Source organism: Sinohyriopsis cumingii, chromosome 12, assembly GCF_028554795.1.
Source record: "Sinohyriopsis cumingii isolate HCF-2022 chromosome 12, ASM2855479v2, whole genome shotgun sequence".
NCBI lineage: Eukaryota > Metazoa > Mollusca > Bivalvia > Unionida > Unionidae > Sinohyriopsis > Sinohyriopsis cumingii.
In genome coordinates this window covers 34266752-34286380 of record NC_142972.1, presented here as the reverse complement: position 1 = coordinate 34286380, position 19629 = coordinate 34266752, and positions in this window count along the sequence as shown.

Sequence of the window (19629 nt, the reverse complement as noted above, 5' to 3'; positions counted from 1 at the left end):
GAGAAAGTTTGCCAGTAGCTTCTCGTGAGTCGGTGGTTCTTCCCGGGGTTTTCCCGGGTTCTTCATCCAACATTAATACCGGCCGCCATGTATAGCCTATCTTGTGCTAAAAATGGCGTTAAAACCCATTACAACAACAACAACATACTTTCATTTCGCATGCTTTTCTTCTTGGCCTAGATGACACGGCTGCTAAACTTCGTCATAGTAGTCAGACATTAATCCGAATCTGGGACAAGACTCTACGGCTTCCTTGAGTATTTCGTCATACTACACATCTAGGCATTAATATTCTTCTTGCAAGTTGATTGACGTTCCACACCATCCTTCCATTACGTACTACAATGATCAATTTGATTGACTTTTCACACCATCTTTCCATTACGTACTACTATGATCAATTTGATTGACTTTTCACACCATCCACCATTACGTACTACAATGATCAGTTTGGTTTACTTTCCACACCATCTTTCTATTACGTACTACAATGATCAATTTGATTGACTTTTCACACCATCCTTCCATTTCTTACTATAATAATCTATTTGATTGACTTTCCACAATATCTTTCCATTACCTACAACAATGATCAATTTGATTGACTTTCCACACCATCTTTCCATTACGAACTACAATGATCAATTTGGTTGACTTTTCATACCATCCTTCCATTACATACCACTATGATCAATTTGATTGACTTTCCACACCATCTTTCCATTACTTACTACAATGATCAATTTGATTGACTTTTCACACCATCTACCATTACGTACTACAATGATCAGTTTGATTTACTTTCCACACCATCTTTCTATTACGTACTACAATGATCAATCTAATTGACTTTTCACACCATCCTTCCATTTCTTACTATAATAATCTATTTGATTGACTTTCCGCTATATCTTTCCATTACCTACAACAATGATCAATTTGATTGACTTTCCACACTATCTTCCTATTACGAACTACAATGATCAATTTGGTTGACTTTTCACACCATCCTTCCATTACATACCACTATGATCAATTTGATTGACTTTCCACACCATCTTTCCATTACGTACTACAATGATCAATTTGATTGACTTCCACACCATCCTTCCATTACATACCACTATGATCAATCTGACTGGCTTTCCACACCATCTTTCCATTACGTACTACACTGATCAGTTTGATTGACTTTCCACACCATCTTTCCATTACTTACTATAATGGTCAGTTTGATTTACTTTCCACACCATCTTTCCATTACGTACTACAATGATCAATTTGATTTACGTTCCACACCATATGTCCATTACGTACTACAATGATCAGTTCGATTGACTTTCCACACCATCTTTCCATTATGTACTACAATGATCAATTTGATTGACTTTCCACACCATCATTCCATTATGTACTACAATGTCAGTATGGTTGACTTTCCACACCATCTTTCCATTAAGTACTACAATGATCAATTTGATTGACTTTTCACACCATATTTCCATTCTTTCCTACAATGATCAATTTAATTGACTTTTTACACCATCTTTCCATTATGTACTACAATGGTCAATTTGATTGACGTTTCACACCATCTTTTCATTACTTACTGCAATGATCAATTTGATTTTCTTTTGACACCATTTTTCCATTATGTACTACAATGATTAATTTGATTGCCTTATTACACCATCTTTCCACTGCGTACTACAATGATCGATTTTGTCTTTGGTGAAAATTAGATTGTTTGCAGAACTGAGGGACTTAGATATATAGAATTTAACTGAAATTGGTGTCAATCAATACGTTTCTTCAGATGACCTTTACCTCCTAATCTTACTCATTGTGGTCTCATAATGCATATGAAATAGCAGCTTCATTTGCAAAGATGATAAGAACTTGAACTAAACGATTTAGGCAACATGTGGATCGAACTTCAACTTATCTATATACAAATTCTCTTAGGCTTATTTTATAAACATCCGAATGCAAATCAAGCTTAAATTTCAAAGAAAAAAGACTAAATACATTATGACATTGATGTGGGTGTAATAGACATAATTGTAACAGGTGACATTAACTTCAAAATGCTAAATCTAATATCAAGTAACGAATTGACGTAGCTAAGCGATAAACATCGACTTGACCAAGAAAAAACTCATCCCTCTCATTTCACTTAAAACTCTTTAATCTTGTTATAACCATTACGTCCCATGAAGAATGAAAGTTTAATTCTCAGCGGCGGGGTTAGCGATATTTACTTTCAGCAAATTATGAAATAAAGTTATCTATCTATGGAATATTCAACAACAGAACGAAGACAATAAGACGTCGCCAATATAGCTTTTGGATATATGGCCAAGTTGATTGTAATCTCCTGAGACATCAATAATCAACTGGGATCGATTGAAATATAAGCATATTGACATCTATTCAAATGTTCTCAATGACCACATAGTTTGCATATATGAGTAATATATTCCAAATAGACCTTTTGAATATGTTAAGTACATTAGCGAAGTTTGACGTTTGAGCACAAAATGAAAAAAAATATTATTCTGAGTGAATGACATACATTTCATCGAGTAAGTTTGTAATGTTTCGTTCAGCTTTTGTTATTATTACACGGCTGTTGTAAAACAATAGTTTGAATGTCAAGGCAGTGTGCATTTATATAACAAAAAGAACAACATAAGGTAATGCCATTTGTTATAAAACGCACGACATGTGAATATAGAAACGACAGCGAGTTGAGACTGATTGTAAATCGACAAACTGATATGTAAATAGTATCCGTCGTTGTGACGTGTGTGCACAAAATCCCCGGTTCTAATGAATTATTGATTCGTAGCCGATAAGTATTATATATGTTCTAAATGGAGACACTTATAAATGCAAACAAGTTTTGTCTATTTAGCACGTGATTTGTGTTAGATTTTGTGTTCTTTACGATGTACGTTATTGAAAAATTTAGCGACAAGTATTTCAATCTTATTTGCATTTTCTTAATTTAACATCAGTTGAAGATATGCTTAATGTTACATTTACATACTATTTGAGAACAAACATTTGCTTGGATTCTTCATTGACTTATACAAGTTGTATTATACTTCAATATTAGTCATGAATTTTTGCAAATTTATTAGAAGGAGAAATTCCATTGTGATACATGAAGATTCTTGGCACTCAGCGCATTCGGGGACCTGAAATTCATTCGGAACACTCTATTATTTTGGACTTGTGTACAACCTTTTAGAATTATTTTTGGATTTAATTCATAATAATCTAAGTTCCTAATAAACATTTCATTTTATAACTTTGATAATTAAATTATTTGTTACATTCGTTAATCGCTCATGTTGCCTAAGTGGTTAGAGCGTCAGCCTTAGATGTGGGATGTCGCGGGTTCGAACCCCGGCCAAGTCATACCAAAGACATATAAAATGGTACTGGCAGCTACCTCGCTTGACGCTCAGAATTAAGAGGTTAGTGTTAGGACTGATCGGCCTAGTGTCGTGATAATGTGATTGACAAATTGTTAAAGTTAGGTAACATTAAGCTACATATCTGCAGCATGACTGCCTAGAGCTAAACTTCACTATAAAACGCCCAGCTGCAGACATCGTACCGATATGACCTAAAAATTCTTATAAGTAGATTAAAAATCTAACAGACATACATACATACATACATACATACATACATACATACATACATACATATGTGTCGGTATTGATATATTTGGCAGGTCAGGTTTCCTGCCGGTATTCTGTTCAACAACAAGTATGTATTTCTTTCTGGGTTGTATCATGCAGTCCATTTGAAAGGTAACATGTCACTGAAGATTCGTCATGCTGTACTACAACGCTTTCTCCACCATATGATCTTACCACTTGTAACTGCAATTTATTTCTGACTGATGTGTTGTCGAACACCTTTGTGACTGATAAATCCACTCACCAGGGCACCGCTTCACGAAGCGACTTAAGCTTACACACACAATTTGCGCAAGTGTTAAACGTAAGAAAATCGTACTCTGTTTTGTAAGTGTGTTTCACAAAGACGTCCGAAGAAAAATATCGTAGATCTAAGAAAAAACTGTTGCGTTAGCTACTCCTTTGTATCGGAGGTAGAAAATAACATGGTAAAATATAATATGTCACCTGTAAAATAATCACAAATGATGCAAACAAGGATGACGACTACAAGAACAACAATAACAACACAATGACCAAAGAATTGGAGAAAATACCCCTTGAGTTATTGAAAATATTCACTGAAATAGATCTTTTATTTCTGAGTAATAAATATATGTTGCTTGTTTGTATGTGCTGTTACGGATTTGCCGCCATAGAGCATTGTCAGAGTTCCCATAACACACACTCCTCCCCAAAACAAAGCCTAAAAGCAGAGCCTTTAAAGACCTTTAAACAGAACAATTTAACTTGAGCTCTTGCAATTCTTTTCCAATAAAGGTAACTTATTTCCAAAAAGCAATATTTTCATGCTTTTAAATCCACCGCCGTCTGAATTTAGCCGTCTAAGCAGGTGCCTTGTCTGCCTAATGGGAAAACGGCTATTTTGCGTTTATATGTGTGTGTTTGCGTGTGTGTGTGTGTCTGAGGAACAGACAGAGAGATAATCGAACTATAAGTAGATGATTATACATAATTGTACTAACTTGTTTAAGAAAACGGCTAAGCTGTATTTATCTATATCAAGCCAGTTATCTAATCAGTTAGCGGCACATAATGCATCTGTTTTGTATATTGTTCCTGGCGATATTACAATTTAATCGAAAGTTATATTTGCTACAGCAATCAAAGTTAAGTATTACTCAGATTACGTTAGCCACGTTCTTTGGTATCCATTTGTTAAGTTAATGTGAAGGGAATTATTTCCGATAGGCTAAAGCCTAATATGTGTATCATTTGACAAGAGGCATAACTGGGTCAATAACACTGAACGGGGAATTTAACATTCATCAGGGTTACCTGGTACTTTGAGATATAGTTCTTCAGGAAGCGGACTACGAAATAAGAAATAAATGTATTGTCACTTAAGTCGTTCTATTTATAGGATATTTTATGTTGGGGAATTGGTTCCAAAGTAACACCTAGGAAACCTCACAGTTGATAGTATGATTGCATATGCTCATGGGACACATACCGAATGGATTTACCTGTACCTAGGTCTACATTGCCCTCGTACCACTCAGAGGACACATACAACATGAATGTATTTTTACCCTAGTCTTCAGAGCTGTGTTGTAGCACGTAAATTTTCTCTTGCAATAAGATTTTGTCTAAAGACTATCTAGCCTTGTCACTATCCACGAAAGACGTTGTCATGCTCTTAGAATATACCATAAACAATAAGTGTGGAAATCAGTTGAAATTCAAAAAATCATCATAGCCAATCTATCATTTATTTTAATTAATTGTAGGTATTATCTTTACTTTGTTACAGATAATGTCAATATGGCACATTCAATATATTTAATGATGCATGTATGCCTTAGAATCTAATGGTCGAACCGATGTGGGTGACGAAGCGACGATGACAATCCCAATTACAATACGTATCACCCTTTATACCGAATCTCACAAAACTATTCTCTCAAATCAATTTGAGTAAAATGGTGAAACCTTAATGTGCACATACAATAGCCATATAACTAGCCTACAAAATTCCAGTCCTATAATCAAGGTGGTTGAAGAAGCGATGGCAAATTAAAATCCCCTCTTTTGAGACACAACTATAAGTTGTTGTTGTTGGGGCTGGGGTCTTTTGAGACACAATTGTAAGAACTTTATCCATAAATAATCATTAAGTAACAAGGAAAGCTTTGTTGCGCATCTATAATTCAAGCAAACCAGATATCTAGCATATATAGTTCCAATACATTTTCCAAAGCACTATAGAAGAAGATGAAATAACGAATGAGTTCCTTTAATGCGTACGTTTTGGACAATTTGCAATTCAGTATCCCCAAAATCTCTCCCAGGAAAACGTATTGCGTATTTGCACCATCAAACACGAACCCTACAAAGTTTCACTGAAATATTGTAATCGGTGTCATTGATTGTGAGATCGACAGTCGGATGAACGAACTACAATGTACACGCTATTCGCTGAATTTCAGCGATGATAACTTCTTTGTAGAATGAAGAATGAAAAAGAAAAGATTTCCTACTTATATTTCCTAATTATGTTCAAGAAATATCCTCTAAGATGGACGACGGTAAGAAATCGAAAACTTTCTGCGAATTTATACCAAACACATATCTAGCATACAAAGGTGCAATCCTCTCAACAATGTCGGAAAAGAATCCATCACCACAAAATTCATCAAAATACATTCGTGGACTATTTTTCAGAAGAAACAGACGCAAAAATGTTCCAATGCAAAGATATAAAATATTATTTCGTATGTATACCTACTACTTTTCTAACATACTCAGTCTGAATAATATATTTAGAGTAGAGTAAACGGAGAAGCCATATCTTACTAAATTTCCCAAGTACACCTTTTTCTAGAGCAATTGAAATATAGATTGAAGCTGAGGCAGAGGAGGAGATTCTTTATTCGTATTCATTTGTTTAATGTTCATACTACTTAGTCTCTATGTAATGCATTCACTCACCATGAAAGAAGCAGGAACATGATATATATATATATATATATATATATATATATATATATATATATATATATATATAAACTTATTTGTAGAACCGGGTAATCGTTACGTAAATCAAAAATCCAATCAAACGCAGACGCCACGTGACATTGATAAGAAATACAATGTTGCCAGTATGTTAACGGACTCTTATAGATTGATCTGTATACTATCTTAATATATCGTTCATTTTCAAATCTATACTTATATATGTATGATTTACAGTTCTGAAAACAATGCTATACAAATTAAACTTTCATGTTTAACCTGGTAGATTGGAACTGCCTATCCCACAAATAAATTAATTATGTGCCTTGAAGTTACGATTGATCGAGAGCTTAATGAACATAATGTATATTCTCCTTACTTGTGCAACAAACGGGGATTTGTCGATGGCGCCGTAAATCAGTCTTTTCGTCTGTCATTGTTTCTCATCCAACGTTGCTTAGTTTGTTTTGGGAGAGGGACTTTGAGGGCTAGATTTCATGTTCATCGAGATGCAAAATAAAAGTGTTACTTTTTCTGCTTCATGCTTTGACAATGTTCTTGAAAATTCGTCGTAAAGAGATATTTTGATAACTCAGGTAGTGAACACTTCTGTTCATTAATTTGCCAGAGGATTTTGTTGAAGCTTGTAACTAGATATATGTTTTAGTGTAGATATGTTATATCAAGTTTCGCTTTTTTCATCTGGTCCATTTTTGTTTGACAATGTTCCAGAAAAAGGTGTGCTTGGCAAATTCAGTAAGTTATGGCTTCTCCGTTTACACCACTCTGAATCTATTATTCAGACTGAGTGTGTTAGAAAAGTGGTTGGTATAAATACGAAATAATGTTTTGTCTGTTTCAACTGGCACATTTTTGCGGCCATTTCTTTTGAGAAATAGTCTACGAATGTATTTTAGTCAATTGTTTGGTCATGGATTCTTTTTCGATATTGTTGAGAGGATTGCACCTTTGTATGCTAGATATGTGTTTGGTATAGATTCGCAGACAGTTTTGGATTTGTTACCGTCGTCCAACTTAGAGGATATTTCTTGAACATAATTAGGAAAGAAAATTAGGAAATCTTTACTTTTTCATTCTTTATTCTACAAAGAAGTTATCATGGCTGCAATTCAGCGAATATCGTGTACATTGTAGTTCTTTCATCCGACTGTCGATCTCACAATGACACCGATTATAATATTTCAGTGAAACTTTGTAGGGTTCGTGTTTGATGGTGCAAATACGCAATACGTTTTCCTGGGAGAGATTTTGGGGATACTGAATTGCAAATTGTCCAAAACGTAAGCATTAAAGGAACTAATTCGTTATTTATTCTTCTTCTATAGTACTTTAGAAATTGTATTGGAACTATATATGCTAGATATGTGGTTTGCGTGAATGATAGATGCGCAAGAAAGCTTTCCTTGTTACTTAATGATTATTTATGGATAAAGTTCTTACAATTGTGGGGGCCCCGAGGGCCAAGTGGTCTAAAGCGCTCCGTTATGGATCACTGCCATCTCACCTCTGTCTGCGGGGGTTCAAGTCTAGGATTCGGCCAATGTGATTATGTGAGAAAACTTGGCAGTCTCTTCTCGTGGGTCCGTGGTACTTCCCAGGGTTTTCCCGGGTTCTTCCTCCACAATTAATACTGGCCGCCATGTATAGCCTATCGTGTGCTGAAAAATGGCGTTAACCCAACCCCAACAACAACAACTTATAGTTGTGTCTCAAAAGAGGGGATTTTAATTTGCCATCGCTTCTTCAACCACCTTGATTATAGGACTGAAATTTTGTAGGCTAGCTATATGGTTATTGTATGTGCTCATTAAGGTTTCACCATTTTACTCAAATTGATTTGAGAGAATAGTTTTGTGAGATTCGGTATAAAGGGTGATACGTATTGTAATTGGGATTGTCATCGTCGCTTCGTCACCCACATCGGTTCGACCATTAGATTCTAAGGCATACATGCATCATTAAATATATTGAATGTGCCATATTGACATTATCTGTAACAAAGTAAAGATAATACCTACAATTAATTAAAATAAATGATAGATTGGTTATGATGATCTTTTGAATTTCAACTGATTTCCACCGTTATTGCCAATGGTATATTCTAAAAGATATAATAACATCTTTCGTGGATAATGACTAGGCTAGGAAGTCTTTAGACAAAATTTTATTGCAAGAGAAAACTTACGTGTTACAACACTGCTCTGAAGACTAAGGTAAACATACAGCCATGTTGTATGTGTCCTCTGAGCGGTACAAGGGCAATGCAGACTCAGGTACAAGTAAATCCATTCGGTATGTGTCTCATGAACATATGTAATCTTAATATCAACTCTGAGGTCTATTAGGAGTTCCTTTGGAACCAATTCCCCAACATAAAATATCCTATAAATAGAACGACTTAAGTGACAATACATTTATTTCTTATTTCGTAGTCCGCTTCCTGAAGAACTATATCTCAAAGTACCAGGTAACCCTGATCAATGTTAAATTCCCCGTTCAGTGTTATTGACCCAGTTGTGCCTCTTGTCAAATGATACACATATTAGGCTTTAGCCTATCGGAAATAATTCCCTTCACATTAACTTAAAACTGGATACCAAAGAACGTGGCTAAATTAATCTGAGTAATACTTAACTTCGATTGGTGTTGTAAATATAAGTTGCGATTAAATTGTAATACTGCCAGGAACAAAATACAAAACAGAAGAATTACCCGCCGCTAACTGAGCGATTCATTTTTCTCTCATTCCACACATAACAAACACATGAAACATTACTACTAACCTTGTGCGAATTTACAAATAACATTAAAAAAAAAACTTTCATTGTAATTAAAACTGCAATTACAAGTTCTTCAGGTCTTTATTTCGCGTTTGTATCTGTGTTACGATCCTGTGGTATTAACATATGTAACCTATCAGAAGTTAAACAATCAGTTTATGTAAACTTCAAGAAATAATTTATTGCCCTAGAATAAAAACTGAAATGCAAATGATACGTACAGTATTGTGAATTAAATTCCACGTAATGCTAAATGGTTTATCACAAGTTGAAAAACATAGAATGTTCGGAATGAATTAAAACTTTTTTTGAATGTCTTTGAATCAGTCCTCAATAATCCAATATTATATGTGTGTGTATGTATGAGAGAATTCATGAAGTGTGTATGTGTCTGTACGTATGAAAAGATTCATTTTGGGGATATCCCCGATCTGGATCTAAAGAAATAGATCTACATCACATACCACTAAAACTTTTACGAGCCTTTAAACAGAGAGGGGTGTTAAAGTATGAAATACAGTTGCCCTTTTTGAGAATTTAGTCTTACAGTGCAAACAACTGAAGCAAAAGTGAAATTAAATCAAAATTGTATTTTTAGTACTGCAATGAATATCAATTATGTTTAGAAGGTTGCATTTGAAGGAATTACAAGACGGTAAATATATTTAAATGATTAGATAACTGTTTTGACATAGATAAATACAGCTTAGCCGTTCTCTTAAACAAGTTAGTAAAATTATGTATATTCATCTACTTATAGCTAGATAATCTGTCTGTCTGTTCCTCACACACACACACACACACACACACACACACACACACACACGCACATACACATATAAACGCAAAATAGCGGTTTTCCCATTAAGCAGACAAGGCACCTACATAGGCGGCTAAATTCAGCCGGCGGAGGATTTAAAAGTATGAAAGCATTGCTTTTTGAAAATAATGTCCCTTTTTTGGAAAAGAATTTCAACAATTAAAGTTAAATTGTTCTGTTTAAAGGTCTTTAAAGGCTCTGTTTTTAGGCTTTGTTTTGGCGAGGGGTGTGTGCTATGGGAACTGTGACATTGCCCAGTGGCGGCAAAATCACAAATCCGTAACAGCACATACAAATAAGCAACATATCTTTATTGCTCAGAAATAATATATCTATTTATTTTAATATTTTCAATAACTCAAGGCGTATTTTCTCCGATTCTTTGGTCATTGTGTTGTTATTGTTTTTTTTGTAGTCGTCATCTTTGTCTCCATCCTTTGCAATTATTTTACAGGTGACATATTACATTTTACCATGTTATTATCTACCTCCGATACAAAGGAGTAGCTTACGTAACACGTTTTTCTTATATGTACGATATTTTCCTTCGGACGTCTTTGTGAAACACACTTACTAAATAGGGTACTATTTTCTTACGTTTAACACTTGCGCAAATTCTGTGTATAAACTTAAGTCGTTTCGTGAAACGGTGCCCTGGCGAGTGAATTTTTTTTATCAGTCACAAAGGTGTTCGACAACATGTCAGTCAGAAATAAATTGCGGTAACAAGTAGTAAGATCATGCGGTGGAGAAAGTGTTTTAGTACAGCAGTGACATATTACCTTTCAGATGGACTGCATGATACAACACAGAAAGAAATACATAGTTGTTGTTGAACAGAATACCGGCAGCAAACCTGATCTGCCGAACACATCAAAACCGGTACATATGTATGTATGTATATATGTATGTATGTATGTACGTACGTACGTACTGCATGTATGTATGTATGTATGTATGTGTGTGTGTCTGTGTGTGTGTGTGTGTGTGTGTGTGTAGGTATGTACTACGACTCTATAGACATACATTAGGTGCAGAAAGAAGCAAAACGAACAAGTTTTGGGCATGTGACCTTTAGATTTTTAACGTACCTAATTTTTCTGTCATATCGGTACGATGTCTGCAGTGAGGCGCTTTATGGTGATGTTTAATTCTAGGCCATCATGCTGCAGACATGTACGATAATGTTACGTAGCTTTAACAATTTGTCAATCACATTATCATGCCACTCGGCCGATCAGTCCAAACACTAACCTCTTAATTCTGAGAGTCAAGCGAGGCAGCTGCTAGTACACTTTTTATATATCTTTGGTAATACTGGGCCGGGGTTCGAACCCTCGACTTCCTACATCCGAGGCTGACGCTCTAACCACTTTGGCCACATGAGCGATTAACGAATGAAACAAATAATTTAATTATCAAAGTTATAAAATGAAATGTTTAATAGGAACTTAGATTATTATGACTTAAATCCAAAATAATCCTAAAAGGTTGTACACAAGTCCAAAATAATAGAGTGTTCCGAATGAATTCCAGGTCCCCGAATGCGCTGAGTGCCAAGAATATTCATGTATCACAAGTGAATTTCTCCTTCTAATACATTTACAATAATTCATGACTAATATTTAAGTCCGATACAACTTTTATAAGTCAATGAAGAATCCAAGCAAATGTTTGTTCTCAAATAGTATATAAATGTAACATTAATCATATCTTCAAACTGATGTTAAAATAAGAAAATGACAATAAGATTGAAATACTTGTCGCTAAATTTTACAATAACTTACGTCGTAAAAGAAATCACCTAACCAACTAGTCCAAAAGGAAATAACTTCATTATTCTACGAACTGTCGTTACCGCACTAGCTGTTGTGAAATTACTCCAATCTTGACAAGAAGTTTAAGATATGGGTTCACTTTAACTTGTTAACGCGCATTTATATTTTGACTTTAAAAAATATAACCTACACACATGATCAAAAGTTAACTAGGTAATATATTGTATATAGATGATGGCTACAATTTACTGTCATGCACAAAAATTACATACTACCTTTATCAGTTACTGCATTTGTATAGGTAAATATGAATGAGCTTTTCGCAGGGAAACTGCACGACCTTGTGCAGTGCAGTATCCATCCCACAAAACAAGTTCATATTTTCCCATACAAATGCAGCAACATTTTTAATATATACTCACTTTCCTATTCTACCGAAAGCTTAGTTATATAAATAACAATAGACTACAAGGAACAAAAGTAATTGAATTTATGGTGTATTAAAAGAATTACACAACCGCATATTAATCGGTATACAACACCAATATTAATGCCACATAGTTACGTTTAAACTTAGTCGCGCTCTCGACATCACTTTCAAAAGGAATTGTCGTTTTGGTGTACTTAAAATCGAAATTTAGAGTTATAGTGTGAATGAATGCGCATTACAACGACATTTGCTTTTGGTCTTTAGTAAAACGATTTTGATATTTGTGTCGATTTTACTAAATTTCATGAGTATTTATTTGTGGTAATTTTACATGAAGTATATCTGATTTGAAAAGCGAGTTAGGCGTCTTGACTCATCTGTATGTGTATTCCTGTTTCCACATTCAATTTTTGGAATCTTAATATGAACTATTTTAATGGTATTTATCAAAAAGACGCTGTGGAATATAATGCTCGTTTCATTTAGAGCGCAGTAAGGAGAGTACTGTTGCATTTGAGATATAGTCGAAATTACATTACAATTTCGAAATGTGTAATCAAGCTCATGGAATTCGGATTTGCAGAGCAAAGAAAGTTCATTTTGAGGAAATTCAGAATGCAAAAATGCAAGTATATTTTTTTGCCATTCTTATTGCCAGCTAAAGAAGACATACGTATGCCTGGTCACTTAGCTATGGTATGACCTGTATCATGTATGGCGTCTATCGCTAGCCTAGATCCGAAACAGTGTATCAATAAAGTTAACGCGCAAAGGTGCAAATCAGCTGAAGCTCTTACTTTCTACGAAAACCTTCAGTCTCATTTTTCCTAAGAATTTAGTACTTTAACTTTGTAAATGGTACGTATAGGATTGACATACAATAGCCCTTTCCCTCTGTTATTTTCGATGCTATTTTAAAATACTTTATATATCCAAGAGAGTTCTGCTCATAGTCTGAACCATTCCATTAACGAAAAGGTCCGAACATTTCTCTTAAATAACTATTAAATTGATCAGAATGGTATTTTCAATACTGTGTTTCTCACGTTTGTTGTGGATATTGCGAATATCACGTTCATTCATTTGTTTGTTTGAAAGTTTCATTTGTGACTCAGTAAACTCGTCCACATTGTTCACTTTATCATCTCTACTTTCAAATACACGAAACATTTGTTCTAGTTCATCCACAAACAAATCTAATAAATTAAAACCTAAAGTCTACTACATGAGTGTACATGGTTTGTTTACAAAGCAGTTACTAATACACTACACTATTTTTATCCACACCTGTCGTGCACGTGCGTATAATATCAAGGTGTTCAGTATCGTAGAATACTAAACGATTCTGCCAATGTAAAGTTAAAGGAGCATATAATATAGATAGCGACATCTAGCAGCGGTTATTCAAAATATAGATATGTATAACAGTATGTATGTATGTATGTATGCATGCATGTATGTCTGTATGTATGTATGTATGTGTACGTGCGTGCGTGCGTGCCTGAGTGAGTGTGTTTGTATGTATGTATGTATGGATGTAGCTTAACAAACTATTGTTTTATAAGATTTGCACTTGGAAATAACAAATTATACAGTATACTGCCATTATGTTTTGACGATACACAAATTATATATATATATATATATATATATATATATATATATATATATATATATATATATATATATATATATATATATATATGATATTGAAGCGAGAATAAATTTTGTAGAATAGTCAAAATGAAAGTGGCATAATTAAACCTTAACATTGAACCTACAGAATATTAACGATGCACAACAAAAAGATGAGAATAAAGAAAAGAAAGAATTTGTAGAAACTGTGAAGAAAATTTATAGACAACTGCGAAAGTAAGAAATTAAGAAAATAAGAAAATAATATACAACAATAAATTTAACTGTGAACAATGCTTTCGTATAGGGCGACTCTTAGCAGGAAGTGATTGCCAATCATTCGTATGAAAATGAAATTCATTGCTTGAAGGTGGCCAGTAGGTGTTTTTGTATATCGATCAAAAGTAAGAATGTTATGTCAAAATTGTATCACCATGAGCAATCGATCTCGAGAAAAACTACAAGCTGTTTATGAGAGCCAACTTCCTCAATTCCATAGTTGAGCAAATACCAAGTGAGTGAGAAAGATTTATTAATTTTCTTTTAAATGGTCCGGGGATCAGTGATAGAAGAATACAGACTTAGATCACTAATTTTCAGAAGTTAAGTGCTCGTCTTTATGCCACTCATTCGAAAATTTAACATGTATATCATAACACACCTTTGATTTTTAGACCGGAATCATCTGCATGGCAAAAAGTGTCATTGAGCTATCTTATTTAAATGTAAAACCACCCGAAACAAAGCCATAATCAAATGGGAAAAGCTTATTATTTCGCGAAAAAAATTAAATACATGTCTAAAGACAGGCCTTTCTAAACGTTTCCAAGTGTAAAAAAGGGATTGTGGAAGGTAAGTACATACAGTGGAATGGTTATGGTCGCTAAAACTGGATAATATTCTGTAAAGGCGACTTCACATGGAGAGTTGTTTAAAAGCATAAATAGAACGACGAGAGATTTCATTTGCCAGCACACATACTCGATCGAGAAGATTGCATACTAAAGACCAGAAGTCGCTTCAAATGAACATTTTGTACTTCACTAGTGGCATTGGAAGAAAATCAACATCCTTATATAAATATATATCTGGAAGATTTACCTTTATCTCATCAAGTACAACTTGCTCTATTAAAAACATAAATGCTTCATTTTGGTTAACTTCAACTTCTTCGTTCACCATTGAACTATTGTTTTTAAGGTATAGACTATAATTTACTGTTAGGGCCGAGCATCAATGTGTTGATGTTGCGCTAGGTCCCAGATGTTTGTGTTATTTGTCAATAGTTTTCGGCCCGGCTTCTCATTTCACAGAGATTGGTTTGTTACACAGGGAACGAAGTTTTCTTCAATTAAATTGAAAGCCAGATTACTTGGTTTCTTGATTGGTTCTCCTACTTTTGCGTATTGATGTTTAGCTTTAAAAGTTATATTTGGAATACATTACTCATGTATCCAGACTATATGGGCATTGAGAACATTGGCATAAATGGCAACATGCTTATATTTCAATCGATCCCAGTTGATGATTGATGTCACATGAGATTATAGTCCACTTGGTCATATATCCATAGATATATTGGCAACGATTTATTGTCTTCGTTCTGTTGTTGAATATTCCATAGATAGATAACTTTATTTCATAATTTGCTGAAAGTAAAAATCGCTAACCCCGCCGCTGAGAATTAAACTTTCATTCTTCATTGGACATAATGGTTATAGCAAAATTAAAAGTGAAATGAGAGGGATGAGTTTTTTCTTTGCCAAGTCGATGCTTGTCGCTTAGTACTTCAGTTCCTTACTTGAAATTAGATTTAGCATTTTGAACTTAATGTCACCTGTTACAATTATGTCTGTTACACCCATATCAATGTCAGAATGTATTTAGTCTTTTTTCTTTGAAAATCAAGCTTGATACCCTGTGATGTCATACTTGCTGATGTGAGCATGCTTGTGTTTCTTTTGTGTAGCATGCATGCCATAGAAAGATAACATGAAGATACAAAGGCAGAAAACAATTATTTTAATGACAAGAATAAGCCACTTATACGTACAATACAACACAGCAACATGTAATGCGGATGAAATTTGGCTATAGACATTGGTATCACATAAAATCCTATTGCACTATTATCCATGCACAAGCATGGCCAATTCTTTCTTACAATTATGCTCCAATATCAATGAGTAAAATACAACTTTTTCTAAACATTTTAAATCTGGTTATAGGACACACGATACTCATTATACGGAAGAACTGTGAAACAGTCTAGAAATGGGTGAACAAATAATAGAGTATTTACGGGTTTGGTGGTCCATAACTGGTTAATAATGAAAATTAAAATTTTAGTAAATATATCTTTTCAGAGCTTATCCTATCTGTAATTTTGAAAAAAATATAGACAAATTTCTACTGATGCAATTTTAGCATTCTTGCAGGCTTGACTCAGAGGTACTCAATAATGAAAGTAGCACCTGATTCATTTGGTGCAAAATCAATAGCATGTTTTTCATGCACATGTAGGTAAACAAAATGCAGCGGGTCATGTGGTGTTCTCTACACATAAGCCTGCACCAAAGTTAGATGTGCATGAAGAATTATATGTCTCATCATCAGCACCCAGAAATTTTAAGTTATTGAATTTTGAATATGATAGTGTTTCCATATGTTTACTATTGGAGTTGAATTAGTACCGTGAGTACTCCATGAAATTTAAACTAACTACGATAAACTAATGAAGAAACAGATTAGTTGCGACCATAAGTGTGTCTCCTTCCAAAACCTACATTACAAAATTATACTTCGCTGAATTTTAGCAGTGTCACCACATACCCACGCAGGTTCTCTGACAAGGAAGAAGAACACACGAAAAAGGAAAAAATAGCACCAACAAATTTTAAAATCTACAAATACGATATAATAATGAACGATACACTATGTACAGAAAACGTCTTTCATGGTTAGCAACGTACATGATATAACTACGTATCCCTGGTGATAATGTCTTGAGTTTCAATGAAGTCATGAGAGAAAGTGTTTCAAAGTGTTACGACGCACTGTATTAAACGACGTAACAAAAAGGTGTGGAAATCAACACATTTGTTAACGTCAGTAAATAGTTTATTTCCCTATAATAACAAGTTAAAAATTGAAAAGTACTAACACAAGTACAAAAATATCGATCATTCCAAATGAGTTACAATGTGCTCCCAATGAAATTCATTTTATTGTGCTGATATGCCAATAGTCTGGAATATTTTCATATTCAAACATTCTTGATTTATCACAATGATATAATACAAAATGTCTTTAAATGAATTTACAGCAATCCCAAAATATCTGCTTAATCCTTACATTTATGAGCGGCTTGTAATTCCAATGAATAACGGAAAGGAATAAATCACTCCACTTAGGCTAATGGTTATGCTATGATAGTATTAACTAATTCTCAAATCAAGATTTCATATATCAAAAGTTAAATGCAAATTCAGAACCAGAACAAGGTTCGAATAACCATTTAGAAATCAATCTAACTTTTCAATAAGGTCGGGTCCTTGCCTAAATTTACTGCATTCAACAATTCATCAATCTGGTAAACCTAGTTTTTCAAAGTAAACATGTTTAATAAACCCATTATCATAAAGCAATGTAATGTATTTACTAAAATGACCTTATCTTACAACAAAATATCACATCCATGAATATAATTAGCTACTCAGTATCTTATTTACTAATTGGCGCATGCAATTTGTAATCATACGAATTAAAACACACAATATATCTTTCATTATGTGGGTATTCTCGAAGGTTTTGTACCCATTACTAACAGCTGCGCGCCAGCCAGGTCTAACCTCGGGGTTTGTCACAGACATCGAGCAGCATCTCAGGCTGTCATTAATGGAGTCTTTGAATCTTTTCTTCGGGCGACCAATTTTTATGTGTTCACTAGATAGCGCTCGATACAAAATCTGACGTAGCATTCGAGATTCGTCCATACGGATGGTATGACCCGTCCACCGGAGTTGGGCTCTCATGACCATCGCACATATACTGGTTAAGCTTTCTCTATCCAGCACTTCTAGGTTCATCACTCTGTCTTGCCATCTGACCCCCATAATTCAGCGCAGGGCTGTCGTGTGGAAGCGCTCAAGTTGCTTGATGTTCTTTTTGTATGTTGTCCAGGTCTCACAACCATATAGAAGGCTTGTTAGTACAACTGCTTTATATACCTTCATCTTGGTTGCACTTTGATATTCATGTGATTCAGCACGCGAGAGCGGAATCGTCCTAGTGATTAAATGGTGTTGCTGATGCGTGCTGTTATCTCTTTGTCTAGCGATCGATCGGATGATAAGATGCTTCCAAGGTACTTGAAGTGATTGACAATTGTCCGCTAGGTGGCCTCAATATACACAATCGGGGGACGATCTATGGTGCCTGGGACCGGTTGGTGAAGTACCTCTCTCTTGTTCAGACTGGTAGTGAGTCCGAAGAGTCTCGAGGCGTACGCGAACGATGATCTGGAGATCTGCTTCCATATGTGTCATTAGAGAACAGTCATCCGCGAAAATTGGTTGAAGGAAAAGTTCCTCCATTGTTTTGGACTGGGCGTTCAGTTGGCGAAGGTCTAAGAGAGAGCCATCCAGTCTGTACTTTATGTACACCCTTTTCTGGAGAACACGTGTAGCATGGTTCAGAACACTTGTGAAGAATATGTTGAGTAATAATGGGGCGAACACGCAACCTTGCTTCACGCCGTTAGAAACGTTCAATAGCTAAGAGACATTCCCGTTGTAGAGAACGCGTCCCATCACGACGTCGTGGAAACGTCGGATCATCTTAATAAACTTCCTAGGGCATCAGACTCGTGCTACGATTACACATAGTGCATCTCTGTTGACCGTATCGAAGGTCTTTGTGAGGTCTATGAAGACACCGTAGAAGTTCATGTTTTGTTCAATGCACTTTCCCTTTATTTGTCTAACTGTGAAGATCATGTCCATCGAGCTCCGATCTGGTCTGAAGCCACATTGGGAATCCAGCAGTATGGCTTCCGAGACATTACCGACCAGACAGTTGAGATGGATGCGCGCCATCATTATGCCTGCAATCAAATATATATATAAAGATACAATGTGCAATTATTTACCACATGAACGAAACGATTTATTTTGAACGGTGCAATAAATAAATATTAAACCGGCTGAAAGTGCGCTATTAGAAATAAGCTGACTGATGTGAACAAATATGTAATAATACGTATCATAAAGGGCAGTTAGTAATATGACAACACTATAATTGTGTTAGGATGAACCGTGCCACTCCTGTTACCTGAACGGTAATTATATATCAGATGGTGGAGGGTTTAGAAACTCTTTGTCAAGTGAATCCAAATCTACACTAGCGTGTACTTTTAATGTAGTACTGTTCCGCCAGGTGTACAGTTAGACTGTCCAGGCGCAAGCTAGGCACTTGTTTCTAGTAGCATCAGGCT